Below are 15,397 nucleotides of genomic sequence, written 5' to 3'. Positions count from 1 at the left end.
AATTGGAATACTAACCCCTCGCCAATTCTGGCGACGGGGTTAGCATTCCACCCTTCTAGAGGGACACGACATGTTTGTAACCTGTAACCCCGGTTAAAGTCAGACAGAGCCTTAGCTCCACAAAATGGATGCTGCCACCGAGACACAAGTCTGCCCTCCTGCTGCTGGGAGTCCTCCCAGCCCAGGAGGCAAGGACAAAGGGTTTCCTGCCAGGGGCGGTGCCAGCACCGTCCCAGGCAGGATTTTGTGTATCCTAGGTAGGCAGGGCTTTAGAGGAAGGTGACTGCAAGTGGCACCCCGGTGCTCACTGTGCATAGGCCGGCTGGAACCAGTTCCAGGGGCACTCCAGCCCCTGATCTGGGGAAAGCCCGCCAAAGGAGAGGGGTGTAACCACCCCCCTCCTAGTCCCACCCATAGGGCAGGACTTAGTCGCGTGCCAGCCCCTTTTTGCAGGATAAAGGTAGGAACTGGCCCCCTTCCAAATTAGATCATCTTTGAATCCTGAAACTACTTTCCACGAAAGGAACTCAAGACTTCTTCCCAAGATTCTCCCTTGTGACTAAGGAGTAAGCATGGGCGGATTTTGCGGATTCGCAATCCGCGAATTTGCGGATTTGCGTATTCGCGGATTGCGAAAATCCGCGAAATCCGCGAATTCTCGCGTATTTGCGTATTTTTTGAGGGTGTGTGTGTTCGCACGGGTTTCTGCAAGTTCGCGAGGGTTTTGTACAATTTCGCAAATTGCGAACTTACTTGTCGGGTCGCCAGTTTTGCGAACTTGTTATTTCTACGTGCCCAGCCTGTTTGCTAAGATTTCTTCATCACTGCCACCCTCTGTCACCACTGGCACTCTCTTTGGTCACCCATGCCACCCTCTGGCTCACCCATGTCACCCTCTGTGTCATCACATCACCCTCTAGTTCACCAGTGTACATTATTGGGGCAAAGCAAAGCACTGCCATCCTCTGTCAACACTGGCACTCTGGTTCACCCATGCCACCCTCTGGCTGGCACACCCATGCCACCCTCAGTGTCATCACAACACCCTCTGATTGACCACTGAGTGAACAAACACCTGCTAAGTGCTTTAAGTTTTGCAAACAACAATACCTGCCCTGCCCCAACTGACATTAATGAAGGCTGGCACCTGCTTGTCTGCTCCCTTTCCTTTTTGTTGCAAATGCAATGTAAATAATTTTTTTTAACAGGATGCAATGGCATACTTGTAACTATTCTGTGACTGTCAGAGCAGGGTCACACAATAGTTGCAAGTAGGCAACCGGATTCTGGAGGGCCCCTTCAGGAAGCACTACAGGTAAATGGTTACAAATGATGAGCTCGAACTTTTGCACCTGCTCGTTCGTTTTGCTTTTGCAAAACTCGTTTTTCGGTAATTTCGCCCTATTCGCGGGGCGCGTCGTAGTGCGAACTGGCCTGTGGAGGCCGCGAACTCGTGCGAGTTACCTCAAGGTTGAGTATGGGCGCCGCCATTTTGTTTGCGTGACGTATTTCCGTTTCCGCCCCCAATGTGTAATCTCGCGCGACTCGCGCCTTGCGAATACAAGTTCGCACGAGTTCGCGAGAGAAATCGCGTGCGAACTTACTTACGCGCACGTGGTCGGGCCGCCATCTTGTTTTTCATTCATTCTATGTGTCTGGGTATGGTGTTTCTATCCTCTGTATATCTCTGCCATCCTTTGCTTGTTTTAATATTTTGTTGATCTATTTAACTTATTTTCTATCCCTCTATTCTTCTAGATCTATATTTTTGTGTTTTAGGCTACTTTTGTTTACTTTTGAACTACTTTTTTAAACTTTTATTTCCTTCTTCCCTACTCTTATTCTTTTTCATTTTTTCTCTTCTCTTTACTGCTAACACCTGCCCAGAACATGGTGAAGACAGCTGTCAAGCTGCCCAAGACGGGCACCGCAGCCCGTGCCCGGCTCCCGTGTGGTCGCTTGAGGGCGGAAATGGTGGTGCCCCGGGAGATCTTTAGCCCTGAGGAGGTGGGGGCACTCGTTTTTTATGTGCAGCGCCGTCTCCCCAGGACCATCGCGGCAGGCGGCAGGATCGCTGCTGGTTACACCAACAGCCAGGAGCGACGGAAGCGGTGGGGGCAGGTGTGCCGGGCCCTTTTTAAGATCACGGGGGTCCAGCGCACCTACAATCAAGTCACCCACCGCTGGACCGACATCCTGGACCGAGAGCGTGACCTGCTAGACGTGCTGGGAGTGGAGGTCCCCGGGCTTGGTGAGTAGTAGTAGCAATTTTTTCATTACTCACTACTCTGTTTTTTCTCCTGCTCTATGTGGCTGTGTTATATTGCAAATGTTTGCTTTAACTTTTTTACAAAGAGTAATATGCTGCTGGTGATTACATTGATAGGAGAGGTAAATTACTATTTCAAAATCTTCTGTGCATTTTAGGTGCACTGTTCTCCTTCTCTGTGCCGGTGCCACTGCTTATTTGTTTTCTATTTTGTGTTCATTTAATTGGGCTGAGTAATGTATGAGTGTATTTTACAGAACTGCGTAATGCTAGACACAAAGGGGCAGATTTACAAACCCCTTGTTCCACGTTTACAGTGCCTTACCTGACGCACAGCGACGTAAACGTGGCGCATCCCTGCGAGTCATGTACAACGTGATGCATCTAAGGAGATCCGCCAAGTGAAGGCCTGGGCCTGCGCCACAATGGGTGCGTTCCCACGCAGGGGGGGTGGGTGGAGGGTGGCGGTCAGGCAGCTGTGCGCCTCGCAAAAGTGCCTGCGTGAAATCTACAAGATTTAACGCAGGCACTTCCGCGACGCTGCTACGTAATTCTTTATGCCTGCTTGCTTGAAGCAGGCGTAAGGACTGATGCGGTATGTTGAGTATTGGGCAGCCCTGAGCATTGCTATAGTTGCATCGGGCCTGCGACGCGACTCTAGAGATGCGCCCCTCTTTCGTCACGAGATGCGTCACGCATCTGCCTACCCTTGCGCCAGGGTTTGCCGCATTGTAATTGCGGCGCATCTGCCGTGACGCAAGGTTAGTTTCGCGTTACGCATTTGTTCTGGTGCACATCTGGAGGTGTCCAGCTCAGAACTCGTAAGTATGCCCCTAAGTGTCAGATTAGCAATTACCTGCGCATCCCTGCAAAGTGTGCGGCACGCCAGCACCACCCATGGTGCGCCGTATTTACAATGCGGCACACCATGGTCCCAAAACGTCACCGAAGCGTTACGCATCGGTGCCGTAAAGGCGGTTCATTGATGGAGTTGCGTTGCAACGATGGCGCAGCTCCAGCAATGCTGCGTCAAGCCGTAAGTCTGCTTCATGCAGGCGCAGGGTTTCAGTGACGCATCATTGTCCTAAATGACTGATTGAAATTTGATATATTCCCCATAACCACTTTTAGCATGCGTTCCTGCGCAGGAACGCCCTCCCTTGCGATGGAATGCTCCCTAATGGCGCAGGGTTTTAGAATGGGATGCATCTCCCATATGCGTCATGTTGTTAATATACGCCACACCATGGCGCCTCTCTAGTTGTGGCGCTGCGTCACAAAATTGACGCAAGAATGGAGCAAAAGAGCTGCAAGGGGCTTGTAAATCTGCCCCTAGAGTAGAGGCTCAGGTGCAGTCCTTCCTTTGTAGCCCTCTTTTTGGATGAAATAGTAGGTTCTTGTTCTTTCTAAATGTTTGATTTGGTTGACAAGGACATCGGCAAGCAGCAATCATCAATGTTTTCTGTTATTTCTTTCATGTTGTACATCAGGTCCGCCCAGGGGCAAGCGGACCGAAAAATCTGATGCAGCAGTGGCTCCAAAGGAGGAGGATGCAGGCCAGGGCGGCGAGTGCTCCTTTGCTGGCCCCAGTAAGTTTTAATTTAAATATAGAGGACCTATTGTTGTCCAAGCATTCCTAATTTAATTGTTTCGAAATAGTGTTTAGATAGGAGCAAAATCAATAATCCTACTGTTGCAGGGACAAATCTCCACAAACCGAACTATGGACACCAAAGACCAGAGTAATAATATTTCAGAGTCGCGTGTTTGGCACACTGTATAAATAAACCTGGTAGTGTCAGCAACACAGACTCCTCCTTGCAAAAATTGCAAAACTTTTCGCTCAGTCACTCTAGTCTGGACTCTCTGGAGGACTAAAAACCACAGAGTCAATTCAAGTTTAAAAGCTTTATTAAAAGTTTAAGTAAACACATATATTAAAATAAAGTTAGTTGGAAATGGAAAAGTGCTTGGTGCTGAGTTGATGAGTACTGGATTGGTACACATTTCTTGTGGTCGAGCCGAGCTTTCACCTGGTTTGAAGTTGATGTTCCTCTTGTCCTTAGAAGTCCAGTTTCTGTCTGTTCAGAGAAAAATAGTGTGTGTTAAAATTAAGCAAGCATTCAACAATTGTGACAAAAAAATGAAGCAAGACAACAGCTTTCCCTGGAAGGAGGGACATTTTTACTTTAGACTAGAGTAGACAGTCAATTAATTTTTCTGTTGTTTTCACATTTTTTCATTCATAGACCAAATACTAGTGGAGTGGTGTAATCTAACATTCTTAAATCTACTTTGTAGGTGGAACATCTGGTGGCGGGGCCAGCTCGGATGTGGTGGTCATCAGTGACTCGGAGTCCGAGGGTCAATCTGGGGAGGAGGCGGCGCTAGAGGAGTCGGACCAAGAGCAAGAAGTACAGACTGTGAGGAAGGAGACGGTGGCGGTGGCGAGTACAGGTAAGCTGGATCATGGAGGTACTATCTGACTCTTAGATAGGATATGATGTGTATTCAGTGGTGGCCCAGTGACAAATTACAATATGGTAATTACAACAGGCTGGGACCGACAGACAGATAGAGGCAGAGACAGAGAGAGAGGAAGACAGAAGGAGAGAGAGAGAGGGAGGGAGCCAGAGGGAGGGTGAGGGAGGGAGACAGAGAGAGAGAGACAGCGAGGTAGAGGGAGACAAAGGGAGACAGAAAGAGGGAGACAGAGAGAGAGAGAGAGAGAGAGAGAGAGGGAGGGAAACAGACATATCGCCTGGGTCTGGTGCAGATGATACGGTTGCTGGTGTGGTTAACGGCTCAGAGGAAAAATCACTCACTTCTGCCAGATCTCTTTCATATGAAAGAGCACCAAACCAAGGATACAAGTGAGTTGTGGGAAGGGAAATGGTGATTCAAGCGCCCCTCCCTGCGGACGCCCATGATACTGGCCTGAATAGTTTTGTACTGCCCTGGCTAGTTGCTAGTTGTACTGTGACACAACTTCCTGCTGAATCATTTTGTGTTAATCATATTCTTAAAGAGCATTGGTTACAGATTATGTCTTTCTTTCTTCATATAGTTGGCAATACTAAAACCTCCAAACCAACGAGGAGTATGCTGGCTGTACTGGCCCGGCAACGGAGGCTGGAAGCAACTGTTGCGGAATATCGGCGACTGGTGGAACTGGAGGGGGACGACACGCACTCCAGTGCATCAAACCTAACAACATCTACATCCTCCTCTGTTACCCCACGTTCTGCCGGTAAGCACAGTGCTCCAGCGAACCGGAGCCGTGCCGGAAGACGCCACCGCCGAGCAGCAAAAGCTGCACCTCGCAGCACTGTTAAAGGTCGCTTGCGCCGTGCACTCCGCAGAGTGTCCGACCTAGAGGCGGAGGTCCAGAAATGGAGCAAATATCAGAATGTGGTGGAGGGCCTCCGCCTAGATCAAGCCATCCTCCAAGAAAAATATGATGCCCTGGCCCTAAAGCATGATGCCCTGGAGGCCAAACTTAACAGCTTGCATCCCTAGAGTGTCCCTTGTCCCTTTTTTTGAGACTTTTGGGGGGTGGGAATTGGGAGTTGGGTTTTTTGGGGACTTTTGAGGACTATTTATTTGTTGGGGTTAGGGAGGGTCTTGCGGGAGATTATTTTGTTAGGGATATAAATATACTTTTTCAAACTTTATCTGAGCATACCTGTTTTTTTACTACTTTTGAGCTGGGTGGGTGGTGGTTTTGCAGTAATTTCATTTAACTGAACACTGTCATCGTGTTGGTTCACATGCAATAGGCCAAATGTTTTCCAAAGTAAATGACTGTCACAGAGTTTGATAATTCTTGAGCCCTAGGACTTTGCTGCTAGTACCACTGTCACTCTCTCGCCTCTCCGAATACTCCATTATACTACCTCCCATCCAAACGCTTATCTTACCTGTAATTTGTGTTTGAGGGCTGGCTCCACCTGGAATTCACAGTGGGGGACTCATCAACGTTAAGTAAGTTTCTTCATTGTGCAGAATCCAGGCATCAGCATTATGGGTAATGGATAGGGTGAGTCTGGAGGAGGAGGAGGACTCAGGATAGACGACCAGGACTGAGTTCTTGTCAACTAACTGTTGTGAACCTGAGGAATGCCGCGGCATCAAAATCAAGACAGTTCTGTTGCTGGGCTTGTTGTTTTATTGGTTGATTACAGTTTTGTTGGAAATGTGATGAAGCACTTGCTAAAGAAAGACAGACACACAGGAATAAAAGTGAATAAGGAGGACTATTTACAATTAATGAATGATTGAGTCATTTTCAGAACTCGCTGTCAGGGAAGCAGAACTCGTCCTCATACTCTGCTAAATCATCAGTCGGGGTTACTTCTGGTAACTGAGGAGAACTTTCCTCAGGTAGGGCGGTGTCCTCTTCTTCCTGCGTGCATTCTCGTACTCTGTAATCTGGTGGTATGAAGTGCTGGTTCATCTTTATCAAGGTGAGCCGCTCCACATTTGCGGGCAAGAGGCGGGACCTTTTGGAAGTCACAATGCCACCAGCAGAACTAAAAACACGTTCTGAGGACACGCTTGGGAGTGGGCAAGACAAGTAATTGATAGCCAGGTTGGTGAGCTCTCGCCATATTTTTCTTTTCCCATGCCAATACGCCAATGGGTCCTCAGTAATATTGACCTCTGTTGAGTCATCCAGATAGGCCTGCACCATTGAAAGAATGTCCTCCCGGATTCCTGTACTTTGCACTTCTGTGTCTTTTCTAGGACCAGGAAACCCTAGCTGAGTTAGCCAACTCGCTTCTGACATATCGCATGCGCCTGGTGCAGATGATACTGTTGCTGGTGTGGTTAACGGCTCAGAGGGAAAGTCACTCACTTCTGCCACAGGCACAGATGCAGAAGGGCTTTTTTGGGACGCCTGATGGCCTGCTGATTCACTAGTAGTACTGTCTTCTCCTACAGTTTCCTTCCGCTCTCTTTCAAAACGAATGGCTGACTGAGCTAGCCAACCTTTGTACTCTGTAACATCCGATGTTTCAAAAGGAATTATTACTTTGCCAAACAATGGCTTTTTGTAACGTGGATCCAGAATAGTAGCACAAATGTAGTGCTGTTGTTTCTTGATATTTACAAGCCGTTCATTGCTAACTAGGTGTTGTAATAATCTCTGCGCCAACTCATGTGCTTCGTTCTTTCCAGCATCTTTTAATTGTGAAGACACCACCTTGACTTGGTGCTCGAGCTTCAGCAACAGTGGGATAGCTTTGCTCAAAGAACAGTCCTCCCTGCTGACGTCACGCGTGAAGACCTCAAAAGGACGAAGCATGTCTGTCAGGCTTTTAACTAGCTACCATTGCTCCACCGCTAGCATCATTTCTGTCGTATCACCACCCAGGTTGTAGAAATACTCATTGACTACTGGAAACAGCTCATGCAGACGCTCAAGCATGTAGAAGGTTGAGTTCCAACGTGTTGCCACCTCCTGGATAAGTGCTTTCACTGGCATTCTACGTTCATTTTGCTTGCGCCTCAGCTCCTTCCGGGCCTTAAAAGAATGGTTGAAATGTGTGCATATTCTTCTGCAGATTGTCAGTGTTTTGTCGACTGCAAGTTCTTTTTTCAAAAAAATTTTGCACAACAAGGTTGATACAGTGCGCCAAACACGGCACTCTGAAATAGAAACCGTCCGCCATGGCCCTAACTACATTACTGCCATTATCTGTAGAAACATAACCAACCTTGCAATGTCTTGGGCGCAGCCATTGCAAGACCTTTTTGTTAAAGTCAGCCAAAATGTTGACTGCAGTATGACTTTTCTCCATGCCAAACATGGCTAATGTTGCATGTTTACGAGCACCCTTAAAAATCTCGATCAAGTCACCACCTGCATTTATCTGTTTTGTAACCCCTGAAAAAGAGACCCAGTGTGCAGTGATGCACATGTAATCAAGGGCTTGGCAACTGGTCCACATGTCTGTTGTCAGGTGTATAGTGTGAACAGCACTCTTCTGCAAAGCTGCCCCCACCAACTCAAGCACCTCTTTGTGTAGTGCTGGAACAGCAACCCTGGCAAAATAGTACCGGCTAGGAACCTTCCATTTAGGGGCCAATGTTGCCACGAGTTCAAGGAAACCCACACCTTCGACAAACGAAAAAGGGAGAAGGTCCACCGCTAGCATTTTTGCCAGCTTAGTGTTATAGAGGCGTACAGTTGGGTGGTTGCGTTGAAATTGCGCATCTGAGGAGAACATGGCTGAAATGGTGCGCTGGACAAATTTACGGGATGATGCTGATGCCTTCTTCGACCCACTTCTGATCAGTGTTGACATTTTCCGCATTGGTGTGTCTCCCAGACTCTCAGTGTGCCTGCTATGTGTTACGGAGGGTGTGGTGCTGCCAGGGGTACTGGGTGCAACCGGACACATGTCTGACGCTTCTTCTACCTCCCCATCATCTTCAGATGAAACACCTACTATGGGTATATTTTGGCCACTTGCCCTTTGGGATCGCTTTCCCTTGACGTTTGCTAGGTGCGGAAACCATTCGACAGCGTGCTTTCTTTCAAGATGACCTATCTGGCCTCCGGTTCCATAGTTGGTACCAGTCTTACCACGGCTAACGCTAGTCTTACAAATGCAACAAACGGCTATGTTATCATATTTTTCATGGACACTAAAAAAGTTCCAAACTGGGGACTGGAAACTTCTGGTTTTGCCGCACGAGGTGATACTGCTGCCAATGCCAGATGAAGCAGTGGTGGATGAGCCTTGCAGACATCTACTGGGTTGTGCAATTATTGCAGCAACCTTACTTGAGGGAGTCGAGCTGGATGGAGTCCCCCTCTGGGGAGAAAATATGGGAGCTGTAGGTTTGGTTGAACTTGTGGTACTACTTGACTGCGTTGGTGGTGCTACCAGTGGCACGTCGCCAGGGTCACGCTCAGCATGACGTCGGGATAGGGTGTAAATGTCTGTCTGCTGCATGGCCGGTGTGGCTGGACTGACATGTGTGATGAATAGATCATTGCTGTCATCCTCTTCAACAACATCAGAATGCACCACTTCATCAAGTAGGACGTTCGGATCCATAAGTATGAGCTTTCCGGGGCCCTTCCTTTTAACATGTGATACCTTTCGCAGCTCATGGTGTGCCTCCCTCTCAGACGTCAGAGATGGTTGCCAATCTAGATCCAGATCATCATCTGATGGAGCGGGGCTTGAAGAGGAACTTCTACACACCCTCCTTGATCTTTTCCTTGCTGGGGAGCTGGGAGAAAATGAATCATCAGGAGGAGTGGCTTCGTCTTCCTGACATGATACCCCGGCTCCAAAGTCAATTTCCTCCTGTGCCCCTACTTCTGGAAGAACAACCATTGTGGGCACTTGCACCGCTCCATGCGCCGCTACATGGGCATCTTCTCTGACCTCTACTTGCAAGTCTCCATGGACCTCTCCTTCTCGGCCTTCTCCTTCTCGGCCTTCTCCTTCTCGGCCTTCTCCTTCTCGGCCTTCTCCTTCTCGGCCTTCTCCTTCTCGGCCAGCTCCTTCTCGGCCTTCTCCTTCTCGGCCTTCTCCTTCTCGGCCTTCTCCTTCTCGGACAGCTCCTTCTCGGACAGCTCCTTCTCGGACAGCTCCTTCTCGGACAGCTCCTTCTCGGACAGCTCCTTCTTGGACAGCTCCTTGCGCATGTACTTCTGCTTGTACTAGTAGCCCATGCAGTTGTTGTTGCGGCTTTGGTTGTTGAATAGTACTTGTGAGATGAGTTACAACCTGTGTTGATGGTGTGCTGCTACTTTCTTGCGAGGAACCAACATCACTGGTCGTTGGTGATTCAACAACTAAACAGGCTACCTGTGCAGCACTCATGGTGGGCCTTTGTTTTTTTTGTTGTTGTTGCCCAAAAAATGTATTGGTTGAGCCACCAGTCTCCTTGGTAAGTGGTGCCACTTGCTTCTTCTTCTCCTTAGTAGAGACATCTTTATTGCAAGAGGACCTACGGGCACCTCTTTTTGGAGCCATCTTCTTCAGATGTCGGAACAACAGGCCGCAGCAGCACTTCTTCCTGGCACTGATGCTCAACGATGATGCGGAGTTTTGTGCACCTAAACGCAAACGAAGACAGAGGAACATCAGTAAATATAAATGTTGCATATGTAGCGCTTGAATAAACAGTTTGCAAGTAGGCATTTATGAATACACACGTGCACACTGCACACCACCACACAATATGGAAATTTCAAAATTAGGATTTGCTAAATTTTTGGGAAACAGGAATTTAACATTGATCCAAGAGAGCAAACACACAGAGGGTTGTACTTTCATGTACCCCTGACTCCGCCTGGGCACAATGGGTGAAAGCAAGGCACAATGGGTGCAGGCCTATGTCTCAAAGCTCACTGCCTGCCTTCAAAATGGCCGCTTGACCCCCCCATCCACATGGCCAGGACCATGCCTCAAAATGGCCACCACCAACATAGCCAGCACCCAACCCCTACTCCAAAAAGTCAAAAAACACAACACAAATCAAATCACCACAATCCAATGCCATCCATCCATTTTCAGAAGGCTTATGCTGCCTGCTGGTGGTTTTCCGGTGCAAAATTGCAATTTTTACAATTTCGCGAGTGCGAGATTGTTGCTTCACGGTGCGAACGTGGGAAAAACCCGCAAAAACCGCGAACAGACCGATTCTGGGCCCCCCTGGGCATAATGGATGACATCAGAGCACAGTGGGTGCAGGCCTATGGCACAAAGCACACAAACTGGCTTACAAATGGCCCCTAGACCCCCACCCACACGGGACCAGACAATAAAATGGCCCCCACCCACATAGCAAGCCCCCAACACCACCCCAAAAAGTCCTAAAACACTCAAAAATCAGCACAATCCAATGCCATCCATGCCCTGGCCAGAATCATGTTAAAAAAAAAATCAACAAAACAGTTGTATCATGCATGCACCCATAAATAAGCCTGGTGGTTTTCTATTCATGTGCAGCAGAATTGTCATTTTTACAATTTCGCGAGTGCGAGATTGTTGCTGCGCGGGACACGAGCAGTGCGAACACAAGCAAAAACATCCTCAGCTCGCGAACTTGCAGATTTTCCCCCCAAAAAGTCGAAAAAAAGCAACACACACAAAAATCACCACAAACAAACAACATCAACTTACTTCTTTGTGAAATCAAATTTCGAATCCAAAAGTAATCCAAAAGGCCTCAAATCCAAATATCCAGCAGCAACCACAAAAAGTAATCCTTCCCAGTCAAGATCGAAATCAAAGTGGCCAGGAAATGAAGGAGCTTACTGGACAGGAACAGGAAGTTGGAGACTGGGGCACTTCCTTCACCCCACCCCTATGGGAGGAGCTTGCTGGACAGGAACAGGAAGTTGGAGACTGGGCCACTTCCTTTACTAATTTTTGTACTTTCGCTAGTGCGAGATTGTTCCTGCCCGCGCCGCGGACCGCGAGCAGCGCGAGCAGTGCGAACACAAACAAAAAATCCGCTTCGCGCGGATTTTGCGTATTCTCGCCGCATCCGCGAGAGTTCGCGGATTGCGGATTCTCCGAAAATACGAAAAATCCGCGAGCGTAACGGATTTTACGCCCATGCTTACTAAGGAGTAGTCACCCTGCAGCAGCAGGCACCAACCAAGCATCGCGGTTTGTTGCCAGTCTCTCCTCCGGATCAAGACTGCTCCAGCACGACGAGAACCGGCTTCCCTGGCACCTCTGACCTCAACCTACATCATCAGCCCAGCTGTGATCCGTGGGTGCGACGAGACCTCGAGGGACCGGCCATCTTCAGAACTGCACGACGCTTGTCCAGCACGACCACCGAGTGACCCTCGACTGAGTGCTTTGGGGTAAGAGAAGCCCCGACCCTGAGCAGCTCCAGCACCGAAGTTCAGCCCCCCTGCATCCACGAGATCTGCGTGGGGCCCTTCTGCTCTTTGCTGCCAACCGCGTTGTCCAGGTCGCTTGCCCGTTGGCTAGTGGCCCTCTCACGATGCTCCACGACGACAAACACTGCTGGTCTGGTTGCTCCAGACTAGCCCTTGCTCCCCTCCAAAAGAGGAGCACCCTGGACCCTCCTGGTCCACTCAAGACGCCATTTTAGGTCCACCGCGTGGGCCTTGCATTTGCCAAGACTTGTTGCCCCAATCCTGGGTCCAGCGACGTCGACAGCAAGTACCTTCGTGGGACAGCTCGCACCTCCATCCTGGTCGCCGACAACGCCTCCTGGTCCGAGAGACTGCAGAGCCCAGCAGCGCCCACTCACCTGGCTGAGGTGACTTCGTCCGGTGCCATCCTGGTGCCCACTCAAATCACTGGCTAGTGATTCAGAACTTGGTCCCCTCTGCTTACAGGTTTCTTCTTCCCTGATCCAGGCTTGGATCACCACGAACTCCTTCACTGGCCGCCTGCCAGCAACTTCTTTCTTCAGGCTCCTGGTTCTTCAACGAGGGTTTCCGACGCAACTTGAACACTATGCAGCCGCAGCCACTGGGCTAGGTAAACCAAGTACTCCGGTGCTTCAGCATAGTCCAACACTCTAAGTGTTCGGATCCACTCTTGTTTTCGACCCACCTAGTCGGGTTCGCCCGAGAACAGTAACTTTGTCTTTACTAGCCTCCATAGACTTTTTCCCGCCTTACGCGTGAGAGTTCCCACTCTGCAAACGACGTCCACAGGCCTCCTGCTTCTAATCTAAGGGTTTAGTATTGTAGGCCTAGCGTTTCTAAAGTCTATGAGAATAGTTATGTACCTGCTAGTAATTCGCATTCCACGTTTGTAATATATGGTTTTTCGTGCCCCTCGGGCATTTGTGTAAATTGTGCGACTTAAAGTATTTTCGTAAGAGTTTTGTTGTGTGCTTAGCTCCCTGACTCATAAAGAGTTCAGGGTAGACTTGTTATAAATAAATATCTGTTTATTTTCATAACAACTTGTGTGGTGTCCTTTCACTTGGTGTTCAAGGGGTAATGTGATGGTAAAACAGCTGGCTTAACACGCCCTCTAGAGTCTTAGCCTTAGACTGCTCGTATCCATGCTACTAGGATAGCTGGTCTATCAGGTTGACTTACAACCAATCATCAATAAGGGTTGTTTGGACTGATACATAGTGTTCACTAGAATAGTGAGCACTGCATATCAGGACAACTTCTCACACCTAGGATACACAAAATCCTGTCTGGGACGGTGCTGGCACCGCCCCTGGCAGGAAACCCTTTGTCCTTGCCTCCTGGGCTGGGAGGACTCCCAGCAGCAGGAGGGCAGACTTGTGTCTCGGTGGCAGCATCCATTTTGTGGAGCTAAGACTCTGTCTGACTTTAACCGGGGTTACAGGTTACATACATGTCGTGTCCCTCTAGAAGGGTGGAATGCTAACCCCGTTGCCAGAATTGGCGAGGGGTTAGTATTCCAATTCGTATGACACCTTACTCGACATGTTTTGATAAAGCGATACCAGAGTTGGCACATAACCGCGAGGATTATAATGCACTTAAGAGTATATGGTATGCGATATCATGGAAACGGCTAAGGGATGGATCCCGAAAGCCGCAGACAGGCTCAGCTCATGCCAGAGCACTATCTCACATGATTCCAAGCACTCTGCCTTCAGGATTGTCAAGGCCTGCCATAGGAGTGACTGATAGGAGATCTGTGTGTCCATTTAGGTTTAGGTATAGGAATACTATATCTACAGCAGAGGGTGAGTACAAGGGACTTGGAGAGGGCCCAGTGCCAATTTAGTACCTGGGTACAATTTGGAGTAGAGAGAACAGCTAGGCTGTGGGTCTGATTAGCAGGCCCACAGCCAGGGAAAGTCGTAAACCAGTGAAGCAAAAAGCAAAAATCTGGGTGATCATAGGATTGCAGACCCTACTCTCCTACAGTTATCACCCAAGCTTCTTGAGGAAGACAGAAAGAACTTTAATGAGGTGGTCTCTGACACTCAGGCTGCTGCGCGCATGGTCATTCAGAGTGGCATGGACACTGTTGATTCTGTTGCCAGAATTATGGGCTCTTCTGTTGCGACCAGGAGGGCTGCCTGGTTAAAGTCCTCTGATTTCTCTGCGGATGTGCAATCTACGTTGCTGGACTTACCTTTTGAAGGGACTGGCCTTTTTGGTAAAAAGGCGGATGTAGCCTTGGAAAGGTTTAAAGATAGCCGTGCCACTGCAAGATCTTTGGGTCTCCAGATGAGAGGGTCGGCGACGAAAAAGTTTAGAGGCTTTGGCAGATCCTCTTTTCGTCCCTTCAGGCAAGGCCAACAACAACAGCAGCAACAGCAGAACCCTCTATATAAGTCCTATAGGGGTAGACAGAAGGGTCGTGGACGTGGGCGTCAAGTTTCCTCTTCCTCCACTTCCTCCAATAATGCCCAACCCCCACCCGCATCAGCAAAGCAGCCCTAGATCCACCATTCTGGATCATGTAGGGCCAGTAGGGGGTCGGCTTACTCATTTTCTATGAGATTGGGAATCGGTTACATCAGATCTTTGGGTTCTCAATCTCGTAGAGAATGGGTATGCACTTCCTTTTCAAGAGTTCCCTCCCAATTACCCTCCTTGCCAAGGTTATTGTTCAGAGGATCACCTGCTTCTCCTGCAGGAAGAAGTCCTGGCTCTGTTCCGAAAGGGTGCAATAGAGGTGGTTCCAGAGCAAGAGAGGGGTCAAGGGTGCTACTCCCGGTATTTCTTGATTCCCAAGAAGGATGGCAGGCTTCGGCCAATCCTGGATCTCAGGATTTTGAACCTCTATCTCAAACAGGAGAAGTTCAAAATGCTCACCCTTGCTCAGGTTCTTCTGGCGCTGATGGAAGAAGACTGGATGGTGTCGATCGACTTGCAGGATGCGTATTTTCACATCCCCATTCTGAAGTCGCACAGAAAGTATCTCCGTTTTACGGTGGGATCGCAGCACTACCAGTTTGCGGTCCTTCCGTTTGGACTTACTACTGCGCCTCGAGGTTTCACCAAGGTGATGGCAGTGGTGGCTGCACATCTCAGAAGATCGGGGATACCTGTGTTCCCTTATCTGGACGATTGGCTGATCAAAGCGCAATCGCCGGAGAAGGTGCTCCATCATCTGCAAGAGACAATTCAGTTGTTGCACAGGTTGGGTTTTTCGATAAACGTAC

At 49.0% G+C, this 15,397-nt stretch overlaps 1 protein-coding gene across 6 annotated transcripts in view; it reads left to right on the top strand.

Moving 5' to 3' along the window:
* DNAH8 (dynein axonemal heavy chain 8) overlaps nucleotides 1-15,397 on the top strand; it is a 10,041,960-nt gene that overhangs the window by 9,325,348 nt on the left and 701,215 nt on the right. The window lies entirely within an intron of this gene.

Source organism: Lissotriton helveticus, chromosome 6 (genome assembly GCF_964261635.1).
Source record: "Lissotriton helveticus chromosome 6, aLisHel1.1, whole genome shotgun sequence".
Taxonomy (NCBI): Eukaryota; Metazoa; Chordata; class Amphibia; order Caudata; family Salamandridae; genus Lissotriton; species Lissotriton helveticus.
The sequence above is the reverse complement of the archived record's forward strand: the minus strand, read 5'-3'. Positions and strand labels throughout refer to the sequence as shown.